The sequence below is a fragment of the Mastomys coucha genome, unplaced genomic scaffold, assembly GCF_008632895.1.
Source record: "Mastomys coucha isolate ucsf_1 unplaced genomic scaffold, UCSF_Mcou_1 pScaffold15, whole genome shotgun sequence".
NCBI lineage: Eukaryota > Metazoa > Chordata > Mammalia > Rodentia > Muridae > Mastomys > Mastomys coucha.
In genome coordinates this window covers 54,660,678-54,678,162 of record NW_022196897.1, presented here as the reverse complement: position 1 = coordinate 54,678,162, position 17,485 = coordinate 54,660,678, and the positions used below count along the sequence as shown (strand labels likewise).

The 17,485-nt window shown below is 37.7% G+C and overlaps 1 protein-coding gene across 3 annotated transcripts in view; it reads right to left on the bottom strand.

Moving 5' to 3' along the window:
- B3galt1 (beta-1,3-galactosyltransferase 1) overlaps nt 1–17,485 on the bottom strand; it is a 548,275-nt gene that overhangs the window by 125,551 nt on the left and 405,239 nt on the right. For 2 of the 3 annotated variants that reach the window (XM_031370493.1, XM_031370495.1), the window contains one exon: nt 13,770–13,817. The exons of the other annotated variant lie outside the window; for it this stretch is intronic. The gene's annotated coding sequence lies outside the window, so the exon portion shown is untranslated. The remainder of the gene's footprint in view (nt 1–13,769; nt 13,818–17,485) is intronic. 3 annotated transcript variants of the gene reach the window in all.

The window sequence follows — 17,485 nt, the reverse complement described above, 5'->3', positions numbered from 1 at the left end:
CAGGCAGGCAATGGAACAGTACTTGGAAACTTTACACCTGGATCCACAGGCAGGAGACAGAGACAGATACATGCATAGACAGACAGACAGACAGACAGACAGACAGACAGACAGGCAGGCAGGCAGGCAGGCAGACAGAAAGCGAGAGAGGGGGGGGGAGACAGACAGACAGACTTTTGAGTCCCTCAAAGCCCATCTCCAGTAACATACCTCTTCCAAAAAGGCCACACTTCTTAAACGCAGTGGTTCTCAACCTGGGAATCATGACCTCTTTGGGGTTGAATGGCCCTTTCATAGGGGTCACTTAAGACCGTTGGAAAACATAGATATTTACATCACAGCTCATAACAGTAGCAAAATTGCAATAGGAATGAAAATAATTTACTTGGGGTCACCACAGAGTGAGGAACTGTGTTAAAGTGTCACAGCATTTGTAAGATTGAGAACCTTTAGGAAGGACCTCATTCTTCTGAAAGAATTCCATAAACAGGAAACTCTAATACAGGAGCCTCTGGGGCCATTCTCATTTAAACTACCTACAGAGCTTCCCAGAAGAGAAACATGGGCTCTCATTGTCTGAGAAATCTTAGCACATTATTTTTGGGTGTTGTATTCATAAAGTATTTATGTGTTGACTGGTCTGGGAAAGGCATTTAGTTTCACATGCATATTTCCATATTTAAATTTCCTTTCTACCATGCCTGCTCAAGTGTTTTTTTTTTTTTTTCTGATATAAACTAGGACGCCCACGGATGAGTTAAATCTAAGTTACAATAGCCACCATCAGATTGCACTAACAGAAAATTCAATCTTCTGCCCATTGTACAAGTCACATCCAATGGCTCCACTTCCTTTGAGTCCTGAGGAATATATCATGAAAAGAGCCTGCCAAAGAACCTTATAGACAATCTCTTGCAGGGCCCTCCATTCTCAGGCTCATTTCACTTCCTCCACTATAGCTCTTTAAATATCTTAAGGCAGCCAGGTAGTGAGCCTTTTCTTTCCCAGGTTGAGTGTTGCTAGCCATCAAGGTTCTTCTTTAACTGAAGTGGTTGTGAACCCTCTGACATTTGAGCTGCTCTTTTGCTAAGAATATTCTGTTTCTGTATCATTTTTAAACTGTAAGACCCAGAGTTGAACCAGTTTTTTTCTCTTTCTGGCTTGCACTAATCTTCTAATCTATTTCCATTGAATATACTTATTTAACCAGCTATTAAATCACTGAACACCATTTCTGACCTCCAATGTGGCAGTCAAACATCGGAGTTAGATGTGGAATTTTGTTTCTGTTGTTGTTATTGTTGTTGTTGCTGCTGCTGCTGGTGGTGTGTGTATTTATGTATGTGTAAGTGTGTTTCTGATATGACTCAGGAAATTATAACTGATGCCATTTTGCCACAATTTCATCATCTGTTTTATAGACATTAAAAAGTACCAGCCCAGTTTTCAGGTAAGGAACCCAGCAGAATGCCTGACACAGAGTACATACACAGTGAAGTTAAGAACTTTTGACCTCACACTTTCTTTTGCCCTGTAAAAACTATGTGAGGACAGCTACATTGAAAGAGTTAAAGAAGAAAATAACTTATAAAGCATCTCTGTTCTATGGAAGGACTTTCAACAAAGGAAAAAATATTATTAATTGCTTTTGGACAAGGAATTTATAACAATGAGTTCACTGATTGAATTCTATGGAGTCCTAACATCTGGAGTTTATGCTCGCTGAGTTCCTGCAATCTTTTGAATTTATGAATCCAGCTCAACAGCAGTCTAATTCTGCCTGAATGATGGAGCTTATTACATTGCTGGCCTTGCAGTCTTCAGGCCACACTCTTCTTCTCCACCCCACTGCTATCTTGTGCCCCTAATTCATTTGAAGGAGTCCTATGTATGCTGTAATGATAGCAAGATGTTGAAAAGCATCTTCACACAGCCTTTCACACAGCCACATGCCGTAGATCATAATGGCATGCTGTTCGTTGTCTTGAAGGACCTGGAAGTTCTGTTATATGTAAAGATTTTTTAAATATTTCTTAATTTCTTAATGAAGTTTCTTTGTTGAAGGGCTACCATTTTTGGTGTTGAGTTTCCTTTGTGAATGCTTCAAGAGACTTATTTACATAATCAAAAAATATAGCAGGGTATAAAACCAGTTGGCATTAGTTCAAATTCTTGAGCTTTTATACAGTAGCTTTTTGCCTGAGATACATTTTTACCTTGGCCATCCTTTGGTCTGTAAACAGTAAATTACAGGGAATAATATTTGTGCAAATGTGGTAATATACATGAACTTCTGAGTCTGGCTTTGGATTAACACTTGGTAGTTCTCTATCATCTTTTCTACTACTCTTGGTCTTTGTGTGCACTTACTAGGGGACCATTAGCAAGTCATTTAAATACCTTATTCCTCATTTTTCTCTTTGTGTGTTTATGTGTGTGTGTATGTGCATATGTTTACCTGCACCTGTGTTTGTGCATGCACACATATGGAGGTCAAAAGAGGACATTGAATGTCTTCCTTTATAACTTTACCTTATTCCCTAGAGACAAGGCTTCACACTTAAACTGGAGCTAGTGTAATGGCCAGAAAACATCAGTAATGCTTTTGTCTCTGCCTTCAAGTGTGCAATTAAGAAGCACATTCAGCCACACCCATACTTCAATGTGATTGCTGAGATCAGAGCTCAGATTCTTACACTTGTGCAGTAAGAGTCTTTACCCACTTACCCACTGAACCACTCCACTAACTTTCTTTTTATATCCTTCAAAATGAGTATTTTCAAGAATAAATAAGGCAATATGTCTAAGACACTTTGGACAGATTGGGGTTTTAATGGAACATCATATATTTTTTCTTTTCAGATCTTTAAATGCCTTTCCACTTCTTACTGGTATATATGCATATAACTATATATTTATCTGCATATGTATATCAATACCTTTCTATATATGTGTATATATGTACAAAAATATATATAAAATTTTTGTTTGCCCATTTTTGCACAGCATGCTTTGAGCCTTTTAGAAACGTTTCTCAAGTATATGCTGCATGCCAAATGTCATCTATTCCATACAGCAGCTAGAAATGAGGGAAATAAACATATTGGAGTTTGCTACTCTCATTGTTCTTGCTCTGTGGCTGACACATCAAGATGTTCAGCTGCTGTAGAAGCAAGAGAACTCTAAAGAGTCTACTGGAATTTCATCTTGCAAATGCTGGAGTTAGCAGAGACCCAGGAAACATATTAAAAAGGCATGACTCTCAGATTTATTGGCAAGCCCAAAGTAATAAAAAAGCAAAATTTGATATAACCAGGGGCTTTTCATACTGTCATTTTTCCTCTTGCCATATTCTCTGTAGCTGGTCTCAACTACTTCTCAGCATGGTTTTTGGAAATCGGAAGGGGGATTGAATGCCTTACTTGAACATGCTTTCACTTGGCTCAGGCTGATTTATATTTAAGATTGTATTCCCTCCTCCAGAGACGGTTGGGATATTGTTAGAGTGATTGTTTAAAAATATAAAGCCATGCACAAATCCAGTTACTTGAATGGAGTGAGATGCTGGCAGCCCAAGCAAAGCAGAAAGAGAAATAAAATACTGAATGTGTTAAAAATGAGAAGAGGCAGAAAAATGACAATCATGAATGGTGTGTTTGAAGAAAACTGAAAAGCAAATAAAGATAGATAGCACATACATGCACACATACACACACATAATATATACATTCATACCTACATACATATATACATACACATATTAGAAATATATATGGACATTCATATGTGAAAAACTACAGGAATGAAAGATCCAGAGAAGGTATGATTTTTAGAAAGTCAGCTGACTTTGAGCAAGCCCTTTATCCTCTACCTTAAATCCTTTATTTGATTTAACAGATATAAAATCCAGGAATGATCTTGGAGAAATGGATTGCTAGATTGTTACAAAGTTACTTTAAAAGAGAACTGCTCATAGTCTATTCTCTGCTCCTTCTGATCCACATCTGAGAACTTTAAAAAACATGACCCCATAGCTACAGAGATGTTTTTACGTCTTTGTGTGCCTCAAGTAAAATGGATTATGATTCTGATTTGTCAGCCAAAGAGTCACATGGTGTGTGCAGCTTTTCCTCATTCATATTTTGCTGTCTGAGAAAATGTTCCCAGGCATTCAGGGCATGTTCACAGCAACTGAAAAATTGTTCTTGCCTTAGAGCAATAATGGGCTGGAACTGAAAGAAATTACTTTAACTTCAAGTTACAGTAGCAGTCACAAGGAACAAACTTATAAACTGGAAGGAAATGAGATCAAAGACCACCACTGTTTTTTAAGAAACTGTACATCATGGTTAGGATCCATAGTCTCTGGACCAACATATGTTTGCTTCCTGATTAATTTACTCTACCAATCTGATTAGGGAGTATCTTCTAGAACATTGTCTGGACTAGATTTTCTGAATCTTTACAGCAACTGACAATTCATAGAAATATAAACATGACTCTAAAATGTCAAGAAACACTTTTGTTCAATTGCCAGCCTTTGTAGTGGGGGAGGGTGGCTGCCTGCCTTTGTAGAGGGGGAGTGTGATGGGAGAGGGTGTCATGTTGCTTAGAGCCTGAACAGCCTTGGGCCTTCTCTGGGATTCATTCTTTGTCCTTCAGTTTATGCTGCCCAATTCTTACTTTACTGAACTTAGAAGCTAAGTAATATTAGCCAAAATAAAAGCATGGCAAGATGTCTTTAACATTCAACTGAATTTAATTCAATGACACCAGCATGCTTTGGGCTGTCATCCACTACATTGTACATCTTGTCTTCACCATAGATGATTTTTAGATCACCAGAGACTTGACTACAAAGCATCTCTGTAGGGGGCAGTTCTGATGTTAAGGTCCTGTTCCTCAATTGGTTCTTGATCTATCATTAAAGAAAGTCATGGGACAATTGAAGGGCAGAAGGTACAGATGGGACTTCCAGGTCCCTGGAGGAAAAAGAGATGCCAGGGAGGAGAGAAAGGAGTTTGCTATGTGTTAGAGAGACGAGACAACCATGTAAAATCTCAAAAAGGAGTAGCCACATAGGCCACTCCTACGGGCTGATGGTCAGGGGAGTTTAGCAACTGAAGTTTAGGTTAGATGGGAGAAATGGAGATAAGAAACTGATAAAGTACAATTTTTTAGGAGGGAGATAGTGCCAGTAATTGTGCCAAGAAGGCAAGCTAAAACTGAAAAACCGTTGTGTCTGTGTCTTTTACCGAAGGATTTAAGGGAAGCTGGGAGGGGGCTGGTAGTGAGGTAATCTCCTGGAGTAAAAGTGGGTAGAGTGTAAAACTACACACAACACATCTCCACCAGCACATATGTGGAAACCTAAGCCAAATATCGAGGTCTTTGGGGAGCAAGTTTCATGGCAAGTAAATTCAGAGGCTAGGAAGGGGACCAGCAGCTTTGCACATTTGACAACTCATCTGAACCCCCGTCTGTGCCTTCTCAGCTAGTGTGTGAAATGAGGATGGTGCGTCTGACACCTTTGTTGAGCAATCAAACTGCATTCATTTTGTTCCTTTGAAATAGTCAGAAACCACTTGAATAAGAAATGAAGGAGAGGTGACTTTAAGAGCAAACTGGGACTAGGCAGCCTGCAAGAGAACTATCTCAGTTCCAGCCACATAAGTAAATTTGAAGACGGTATGAGGACCCCTCCTGTTGCCATCTCTTGAGGTCCCTCACCATAATAAAATTGGAGGTCACAATCATTCTCTATTCATCAGCTCTCCTCAGCTGTCTTCTTAGGGTCACAGGTGAATCCTCTGATGTTATATTCTGTATATTCTCTTCAGACTAGCTGTGGAAAAAATTCTTTACCTCACTTTCCTCAAGTGTGAAATTCAAATACAAACAGTGTCTATCACACAAAATGTGAGGATTAAAATGGTCACAATTAAAGAGCTTTGTGCCAGTCTGACAGACACACAGCCAAAAGGTGTTCACTGTTGCAGTACAATTTTATAAGCCTCAAAAAGAATGTTGCCTGTTCTTTTCCCTTCCATTTCATTATTTTGATACTTAATCTTGATGATAAATTGGACTGGAGAGAGGAATGCCTAGGAGATTAATGGAGCACACCTCTGAGTGTGTGTCTGTGAGCCTGTTTTAGAGATTATCAGATCAGGAGAACAGTACTTAATCAATGGTGCAATCCTTGGATGGAGTTAGACTTGGGATAGACTGTTGGGGGGAGTAGAAACTGTGGAAGATAGGTAGTGGGAGTAACTCTCTCTGTGGATTTGTGTGTGTGTGTGTGTGTGTGTGTGTGTGTGTGAGAGAGAGAGAGAGAGAGAGAGAGAGAGAGAGAGAGAGAGAGAGACAGAGACAGAGAGAGACAGAGAGACAGAGAGAGGAAAGGAAGAGGGAGAAATTTGAAGGGTATATCTTACTTGAACCCTTCTTAACCTTCCTGCCTGCTTCCTGGCTATCAGAGATGAACATATTTGCTCTGACATGTGCTACATTCTGTGTGATGTTCTGTGTCACCATGACCCAGAAACAGTAGTCAATTGACCCTGCACTAAAATCTCTAAAACCATTATCCTTCCTCCCTTAACTTGTTTCTCTCGATTATTTAAGGACAGCGATGAACACCATAATACAATTATCATCAACATTGATGTACGAAAGATTTTTCCTTACAAGCCAACAAAGCACCAGTACCATACAAATGAGTCACTTCTCCCACGGAGATTTATGTTCTCCCTACACAAAGTACTACATTGAAAGTAATACATTGCTGCATTCCTCTCTTATTGGGCAATAAGTTTACCACTAAACTAACCAAGGCTTTAGTTCTATGTAGAGCCTCTTAAGATTTAGCTAGGGAAGCAGTTATTGTGCCAATGTCATAGACACATCATTCTCGGATACACAGTTTTCATCTAGTAACTTATTTCCAGGTGAAGTTAAATCTTTGCCAATGGTCTACATAATATATGTTGGCTCCATCCCTATCGAAAAAGCTTACCAGGACTTAATTCCAGCCATCTGCTAAAAGTTTAAGGCTGTGATTATTTGGAGTGAGCACCATGAAACCAAATAGGTTCAACTCCTAATTGCTCAGTGCCACTCACAACTCTTTCCGTATTTTTAACGTAGTGCCTCAAAATAAGGAAATTTTGATGGAAAGACTGACCATAATATTTTACAATAGCAATAAAGCTCATCCACATGTCTAATTTATAATTTTATGCCTGTTGATTTATTCTAATTTTGGCTGCACTGGTTGTATGGCCTGGGTTTACAGAAATATTCAGATCATAAAATGTTTGCTCCAATTAAAGGAATTTCAAATTTGTTTTATTGCAATGGTTTTGGGCTTGACATTGAACATAGTGTTTTGGTTCGTGGCCATAATCACAGAGAAATGCAATTTAAGCAACAATATTGTACATAAAATGCTGCCTTTTCTAAGAGGTCTCACAGAAGTGTTTTACCAAACCACTGTAGATCAATAGCAGAGTAAAAGTTTGTCTGATTAACTTTAAGGTCTGAGAAAAAGAGAAAGTTAAAATCTTAGAGAAGGACAATGAATCCTTGAAGCTGGCAAGGTATCTAAAACCAAATCCCATATGGAGAGAACCATCAAGCATGGCTACCCTGTGCTGGAGGGACTGGTCCATGATCCAGTCTATCAGCAGGAAAGAAGATGGACCCAGAAAAAGAGTTGCCCTTTATGGGAGGTCTTTAATTTAAAATAATGTAGTGTAGGTGGGAGGTGATTGTAGTGAAAACTGATATTTTTCAATGCATGTAATAATAACATGCTGAAAGACTCCTATAAAATATACAACTTTGAACATTTTGAATGAAAAGATACCAGGACAACATAGAGTATTTATGCTATACAACTTCATTTGAAACAGCAATAAGACCAAGATAGAAATAGCAGGTCTGCCTTCATATATGGATACAGTTGTTTTAGTACAGCGAAGATGGAAATATATCTGGATAGCATTGGATGCCAAGGGTGGGTGGGGGGCTTCGATAAACCAAGTGAATAGAGAAACAAAGCATGATACACAAAGCAGGTACTCAGTACATATCCCAGAAATAAAGAGATGAAGGGCCATCAGTGTAGGGAACTGATTCTGATGCTTTGATGCACACATGCATCCTGGGTAGGTGCGTGCATGCAACTCACTGGGAACTTAAAGTGGTATAGACAAAACCACACACTATGAGTCAGTGTCACTAGAATGCTCTCAGAAATCTGTTAATTACTTACTGAGCACTGATGCTTGGAACATGCTTTATCACTTTACTAAAAAGAAAACTAAATTAAATAGAGTAAAAATATTTCCCGTCAATGCTATGCATAATGGAAAGCTGAAGTTACAACTGAAATTTGAGCATAGAGCCAGCCTTCTTATCTCAACATCTAAGGAGCTAAGGGTAGGTGCATAGAATTCATGTGTACTGGGTTCAAGGACTCATCACACCGCTTTGAATTCAAGTGAGTTGCATGGCTTCTTACAACTAAGTTTCTTACTTAGAAAATAAGGATGATGTGGATACTACTTTCATAGATTCATTATTACACTAACTGTAGCAGAATCTTTGGACAATACTTTGTATGGACTGTGTGGTACATTATAAATAATAAATGTTGGTTATTAATATCTGTAAAAGTTCATGGTTCTGATTTTTGTATCTTGATCTCATGTTGACAAAAACATATGTTTGGCTTTCCAAAACATTTTCTTTTTTGTTTTTTAAACTACTAAACTGTGTTTTATGTCTTGTTAAATAATAACCATTATACTTATCATTCATGGACAGGGGGACAAAACAGAAGGCAGTACTGTGTTATGAACTCTGAGTTGTCTGGAGATAGATGATCAGCTTTAATTTAAAAACTGTATCAACACAGCCTTTGACAAACACAAACCATCTAACCTTTTTGTGGAAGAAAGGGATACTAAGAACTGAACCCAGGGCCCAAGTAGGTGCCAGGCAACTCCTGGACCATTTACATGCCTCCTCATCTGAAGCCGAAGGTCTTTTATCTGCTCTGGAACAGAGTTCCTAATAGTGTCTCCTTTTTTAGAGATGATAAGTTGGAAAGTATTTTGTAAACTGCAAGGCACTGTGCAAATATTAGTTATTATGTTAACACTGTGAGATGATTTGAAAAAAGCAAAGGAACAACACGTTGCTGGTGAAGTTTGAAGAGCTTTCTAATTTGGGAGTTGTTACAGACACCATTAAGAACTGAGACACACAGTACTAAATTTAGTTTAAAACAAACAAGAAAATGAAATGCGATCCAACCTTAAAAAGACATAGCTGGCTGTGTGTGAGCAAAGGACTCAGAGAAACCTAGAGAGCCATATTCTGATGAGTGAGCCAGTGGTTACAGTCAGTTAGAAAACAGGCAGGAGCTTTCCAATGTCAAGCAGTATTGCAAAGGGCACTTCTATTTTGAGCTTATATAAAGAGATAATGGTTGCTTTATTCCTTTTGGGACAATGCCTTCGGAGCACCCTTCTAGGCACTGCAGGTCAGCAAGGGGGGCATGATACTTTATCTCTCTCTGTCTCTCTCTTTCTCCATCTCTTTCTCTCTCCTCTCTCTCTCTCTCTCTCTCTCTCTCTCTCTCTTACACACACACACACACACACACACAAACCCACATACTGCGGATTCTATCTATGAAGCAGAATGAGTGCCATTGGAGGACGAATGCACAAATGTTTACAGAGTGCCACATTTAGAGCTTTGTGGGTCAACATAATGCCCTTCAGCTATTTTGGTCCTTGTCTGGGGATTTGGGACATGCTACCTCTGCACATTATTTACTTCTGTGTCCACATGGACAGAAAGGAAACAGAGAAGAGATCCTAGCAGTACAAAGAGGAGAAAGGCTGGAAGAATGTAGTGATGAAGAAAAGTGACTGATAAAAGACTTGCTTTTTTTTTTTTTAACTTTTTTCAGATAGAATATCTGTCTGTGGTCTAGGCTAGTCTCAAACTTGCTTCATCTTCCTACTTGCCTTAGCCTTCCTTGTGCTGAGATTATAGCCATGTACTCATGTGTCAAATGACAAAAGTTGACAGGGCATTTTGTTAAAGAATAAAGCAAGATTTCACCTATTGAATATTTAAATAGGAATCTTAAATAACAGGAGTAGGAAGACATGCACAGAATACACAAGTTTCTCTAAGCAGTAGGTCTTACCCCACATCTTGGTGAGGTGTAACCCTGGATACACTTCTAGACTACCACCTTCTCCCCAGAGGATGGCATAATGGCTCCATTTCTTGCTGTCTTCTCCCCTTCCTTGCCTTCCTTGGTATTTTCTTATGCATCTTCAAGATACCTGCCCTTACATTGTAGAAGAGGGGTAATGGGAATGACACCAGATTTTGTATGATGATTAGCTGTATAACTAAGAATCAGACAATGCCCATCTTCCACCATCCCCCATCAGTCCTGCTAGAACCTCTGCCCAACTGCCTATTCAACCAGCTGCCCTCCTAGTGATGTTCAGCTCTCCCTTGAAGTGGGCAGGCTTTGACTGATCCTCTTTTATGGTCTGGGTTTTCTTCCTAGTTTCAACTTGCCCCACAAATCACTTGGGCAGAATATTCTTCCTTGGGTCATTCTTGTGCACTGTAATGTATTCAACAATCAGCTATGTACATAAAGTATTTATGATTGATAATGAATTGCTTTAAATTCTTGAAAATCAATGCTTTTACATGTAAAAGTGATAATAAAGGCTAAGATGAAAGCAAATCTGAAACCAAGAGTTTAAATATTAGTGTGAATAATATTTTTAATTTTGAAGTTATAATTATATTATTTTCTTCTTTCCTTCCTCCTATCCCTCTCATGTAGCCTTCTTGATCTTTCTAAAGTTCATGGTCTCTTTTTATTTAGTTATTCATATATATTATGTACATTATTATAAATATATAAATAAATAAGTACATCCTGCTTTGTATATATAATGTTTCTTGTATGTATGCCATTTCAAAGTTGAACACTTGGTAAAACGTCTGAAGTGTAGTTCAGTATATGGGTCTAGCTTACAAACTCCAACGTGACAAATACTGGAAATCACTTCAATGTCCAGGAGTGGAATACAGTGAAAAAAATCTTGGTCCCCAGTTGGTGGCTATTGGGAAGACTTAGGAGGTGTGGCCTTACTGGAGGACATCAGTGGGGCAGGCCGTGAGCTTTCAAAGCCGTGTATCATTCTCACGTTGTTCTCTGTTTCCTCCTTGAGATTTTAAATGTGAGCTTTCAGATTGTTGTTTTGCACTCACCCATGTCTGCCTGCTGGACACTTCTTTGCCATGGGGAGAATGGACTCTTACCCCTCTGGAACCATGTGTTCAAATAAGCCCCGGAAGGCTAGAAAGCTGGAAGGCTAGAAGGTGTCTTGGCTATGGGGTTTTATCATAGTAATAGAAATGTAACAAAATCAAGCAGAAAGGCAGTAGTAATTAATATACAACATGAGCAGATGTGTGCAGACATTAAAATGGCATTAGAAAAGAAGGAGCACTTATATGGATGTTATATAATCTCTTAAGACAAATATGCAAAGGATTGTGTTTTTTTTTTAAATTAAGTAAAATACATTTGTTTATTTGTGAGTGTGTGTGTGTACTCAGGCACATGCTATGGTACATATGGGAAGGCCAGAGGACAACCACCTGGAGGAGTCAATTATCTTCTACCATATGCATTCCTGGAATCGAACTCAAGGTCTTAGGCTTGGAGGTACGCACTTTATTCGCTGGGCTACTTTGCTAGCTCCATTTTTTATAGGGACTCTGAAATTAATAACTATCTTCCAACCAATCTCTAAAAAACTCAGCAGTCACTAAGCAGATGAGTCAGTTGTAACATAAGATTTTGTTTGAGTGAGAAAATGTAGTTGTGGTGTAATAGGAAAGGTTTATGTTTATCTCTTTGTTCCCTAGTTGTTTGAAATGTCCCAATTGTACAATGAATTTTTCATTTAAGTTTGTATATTCTACTGTCATATTATTGCTCAATGTACTTGTGCACTGAAAAAACATCTATTGGAAATACTTTATCTCTCAACAGGCAGACAATGAACTAAAAGTACGAGGACCTGAAAAGGAGATGTTAAAAGTTTCACCATTTTACAGTCAAATTAATCCCCTAAAGGTACAGAGGTATCTAGAGGTACATGGATAAGGACTGTATGTCATGAAAAGCAACAAGAGAGGACTCTTACCAAGTTGATCATACTCAACATCTCCTACACACAGGGTGTTGGTGGTTGAGATGAATCTAAATCACCTTAGACTCTTCAGACAAAGACAGATGGGACTTTAGGTGAGGCCTACATGGGCATTGATTGATGTTGAGGTAGGTTGAGATTTGGAAGATGCCAGGGTAGGAGTAAATGAATTTTGCACATAGTTTGACATAAATTTCCACAGAATAAAGATTAGGCTATAATAGGTTAAAAATATATTCCTCTCCAAGATCTATATTCTTTCTAATTCCTGTAACCACTTCCTGTACCTAATATGAAAAACAATGTTGTTTAAGTAAAGACCTTGACAAAAAGTGATTATCCTGCGTTATTAAGCCGCTGAATGGTCAAGGAAGTATTTAGCTCAGGGTTAGTTACCTAAATCCTAGAGATTTGAAATTAGAAAACATTGAAGGTTAGGTCAAACTAGAAAATGAGTTTTAAAAGTGTCAAGAAAAGCCGATGATGGATGTAACATGTGTATCACTCACTAAGGACAAACCTTATATCCATCACTTGAAAACATTCCTTTGTTCACGCTATAGGGCATTGTGGTGTTAGTGGTATCTTTAAGCTAAAAAAGAAAACTAATAAGTCAAGGTGCCTTGTCCTGGTCCATGAACTGGCCTGGAGTAAATCACAGTGATTTAATTTTCTGTTACCTGGCAGGAAAGACAGGGTTAGAGGTTGCTCACGACACAGCCTTACCTCTGCACTCCATCAAGCACCCTGCAAAGCATATGGATTTGCCCTACCCTTGGCCAAGCATGAATGAACACACAATTTAGAAGTGAAAGGGTGCTTAAGCAATGCCAAACACTGCTTACATGTAAACTAATGAACTTAAACAATGAACTTTAAGATGCCCTAGGTACCTCTAGACACTATTCTGACAGGGAGAGGGCCTTATGTATAGTAGATGCAGGCAGACTAAAATATGAGATGGCTGGTACTGTATCTTATTTATGTTATGTGTTTGAACTTTTGTTATATTAACTACTAGTTGGGCATAATAATTTATATCTTATGAAGATGTAGTAACTGTTAGACAACATAGGTATATCTAGTATCTTTACTATGTAAATTTAGCCATAACTGGTTTTATGTGTTACATTCCCAAATAGGAGTTTTGCCACATTGTACATCTAAGAAAAGATAATATTTTGGGGCAGGGCATGTTTTTCCAGTTATCTTTTGATCATGCTTACTATTACCCCATAAGATCAGTCTTGGACATTGCTGTCTCAAGCAGGAATCAGTGGAAGCTAAAGTAGGTGAGTGGATTCTTGATAAAGACAAAGCTACTTTAAAGAAGGAGATGAAGGAAGGGTACTGATGTTAACCTGAAACATAGCATCTTTGAACACAAAGGATAGGGACAGATTTGAGAAATAATTGTGCAAGACTCATAAAGATTGTCTACATACTTGGAAGCAAGACAGACTAAGCTGGCTTGGAAGGTTGAAAAATGATTACCTGTGATGATTATCACTGATAGGTCCATGGAAACCCATTTCTTCTTTCCTGAAAAGAAGTCAATGGGAGATTAGCCAACTGATGTTTCTGGTGTCCTACACAACTAAAATCTATTAACACAGATTTGACCTTCAATATTAGGGTAAGATTTTTTACATTTAATATTTACAGTTACAGATCAGGAATAACATACTTGGACAGAACTGTTCTGACTTAGTTCTCCTTTACATAGACCAAAGCCTACTGACATTCTAGTTGGTTTGACTTAGGGGTGGGATCCAGAATCTACTTACAGTTTTCTCAGCAAGGTCTCTATTTCTTTCAATACTGCTATGCTGTTGAAGTTGAAGACTACCTGGTCCAAGTGTGATACTTACTAGGTGAAGTTATGACTGTGGATGAGCATCCTAGCTACATTTTCTTAAATCCCTATTGGTCTAGCTTATTATACTGTCTAACCATACTGGTGCAAAATGTTCAAAAAATATCAATTTTTCCATATTTTTGCATAGTGTTGAGAAAGTCATTCTTTCTCTCTTCATTTATGTTCATCAGAAAAAGAAAGGGTTGAGCTAAAAAATCTGAGAATTTTCACTATAAGGGAGAAAATAATATGAAGTATTTAATATAAAATAACCTCATGGACTATGAGAAGAGAAAATTTATCCTCAAAGAAAAAAGAATTGTGGAAGTACATACTGAGAACTTATCCCAAACCCACCAGCAAAACACAAACACACAAATACACACGCACATGCACACACACACACAAACACACACATACACCTATACACACACACACAACATACATACACACATACATACACACAAAACATACACACACAACATACATACACACATACACACACACAAATCATACACACAAATCATACACACACACACACACACACCCTCTTGCCATTGCACTAAAAAAGGCCTGATTACCACGAACCATGTTTAGCGTGAACCAGGGCAGCATTAAGAACCTGCTGAGTTACCACGGCCAGGAATTGATAGAAAAATAAGCTTCCAAATGGCTATATTTGGCAGTTTTTTCCTAAGCTTCCAGAAGAGAAGAGAGAAGCTTCACTTCTAGAAGAGAGAATACAGTGTTTTATAAAATCTGGAGTGTCTAAGGGTCAGTATATTATAATAAAGGATAACATTAGGGGATAAAAATACCTTCCCTTAGACAGATAGGCATTGGACTAGTATTTAATATAAGGAAATCATTCTGCAAAAGCTAGTGCTTTCTTAAGTAGCTTTGACATTCCTCAGGCAGAGAGATTCTCAGGGTTACTTCTGCATAATGAAATTGAGACTCTACGGTGGTCTTCATCTTCAGCAACTAGGTAGAACAAAGCTTTGTGTTAATTTCCAAAGTGGGATCGTTGGACTCCTGTGGGTCTCTGACACCTCGTAGGAATCTATAACGTTCTAACTTCTTTAGTTATATTGCCTACCTCTGGTCTGCATTTCTTCTTGAACCTCAACCATTGTAATAGACTGCAAAAGTGTGTGTGAGAGTCCAGTTGCCTTCTATCTGGTAAAGATATTTGCAGAAATACGGAAGTCATCTTCTCTCTCAATTGTATTGGACAATGTTATTACTTCTCCTTTAAAATATGCTATTTATTTGAAAATAAATCAATTAATACAGTCTTAAGTTATTTAAAACTAATGGTTCTAACTTTCTCAGATTCATTTTAATGTGCTAAGTATTAATAAAAGCATAGCTTGCATACAAAAAATGGGCCGTGAGGTTTTCAAATTGAATGTAAAGTGTTCAGACTCAAAAATTACTATTACTGAGGATTATGAATGCAAATCTCTCTGAATAAGTAATGAGACATTTAATAACATAGTGAAATCTAACAAAAAATTTGTTTTCTGATATCACAGATATTACGTTGTCTGGGAGCTCTAGGGGCTAATATTTCCCAGGTTTTCAGATTATTTATTTGGTGTGGCTTGGGCTGACCAAACAGGAATCTAATGCCTACTTTTCAGAGTTCCAAATCCCTCCATCTTACACTGGATTTGAGCTTTGAGTAAAACTTGACAGGCAATCAATACCAATGGGAGCCACACCATTCACTTTCATTCAGTTCAGCGTCTACAGTAATCCAAGGACCATGGAAAGTGGAGTGCACACACACATTATTGAATTGAGTGAGTAAGAATGGAGACAAATGCAGAGAAGATCCTCTACTGGCACTGGTGTGAAATACTACATTTTGAAATATTATCTCTCGGTTGCTGGTTGAAATTCCATCGGTTAGGTGTATAAAGTGTAAAAATATCTCTTGGTATTTCATCAGAGTGTGATTTTCTAGAAACAGTAAGACAGTAAGCTAATTGAGACAAACTCCAAGATAAATCTGTAAAACGCGAACTAGACCAGTAATGCTCTCAAATGAAATACTAAAATAAATAAAACATTGATGATTTGTAGCTAATGACTTATTTGTAGTTTTGAATAACAGAATTTTTAAAAGCACATATATTATTGGATTTGCTTAAATGAAAAAGAGAAACAGTATTTGAGATCCTGAGCAACTGATATAGTTCCTAGTTTAGTTTTCACCTTAAACTAAACAGTGTAAGTAGTTGTCACCATAATCAGTAACTCTAACCTGCACTCAGTAAGACCTAGAAAGAGCAGGTTTTCCATATGAGTTCTGGAAATTTTTTGTTTTGTCTAATATGTCTCTTTCTGTGTTACAGTTAACTGGGGGTACATTATAAACTATATTTGCTAGGAAGTTTAAAAGTACTTCACTAAGGTAGAGCAGGTCGTCACAGAACAATGAATGCTGCTATCAGGCCAGTAGCTCTCTGCAAAGGACTTCAGGATTGCCTTCATTGAGGATTTCCACATTTCAAGCAAGAGTAGAATTTTTGTCAGTAAAGAACTTAGTTTTTTTTCAATTAAATAATTTTGACTCATTAAGTACTTGTTTTTCTTCAATCATAGAAATATATTACTCTTTTAATTGTACATATTTGTGGTGTGTCAATTTGCTGCATGTATTTAATGATCGATAATCAAGTTAAGATATTTAACATTTCCATCTCTTTAAATAATAAAAAAAAATCATCAAACTTTGTCAGACTGTCTTGGAGAGACATAGAGTAGAAATAGTCATCCTTCTGACATAAACTCAACGTTGCTGTTTCTCTGCCTCAGGAAACCCCATACTATATGATTAAGGAATTTCAGCATTTACTACTTGGTATTGTGAAACCCTGAATGACTCTACCCTTAAGCATCACAAACCAGGACAGGGGAACTCCAAACTGTCATCAGCTTCCACTTGGCTCCCCGACTATTGCATTTTAAATAACCAATTACCATTCAAAATTCAAGCTCCACAACACCATGGGCTTGTAGGAGTCACCGAACTCTGTGATTATTAAAAACTGAAATCTACATTAAATGACACAGAAAGATCATTAAAAGATAATTAAAAGGAATGTGGAGTTTTGAATATCTGATATTCTCTACTTATTCAGTACATCTGGAATGCTGAAAACTGTGGTCATTGTCAGGTCAAAGATATTAAGAGTTTCTCCTGGGGTAGTTTTAGACTCTTTGTTTTATTTGAGGACTTAGTTATTCATATAACTCAGAGTCTTCTGACATCGAATCAAGAGAAGGAAAAATCAGTCAGTCTCTAACATATGCATAGATTCATTAAGTGTACCGGATCTGA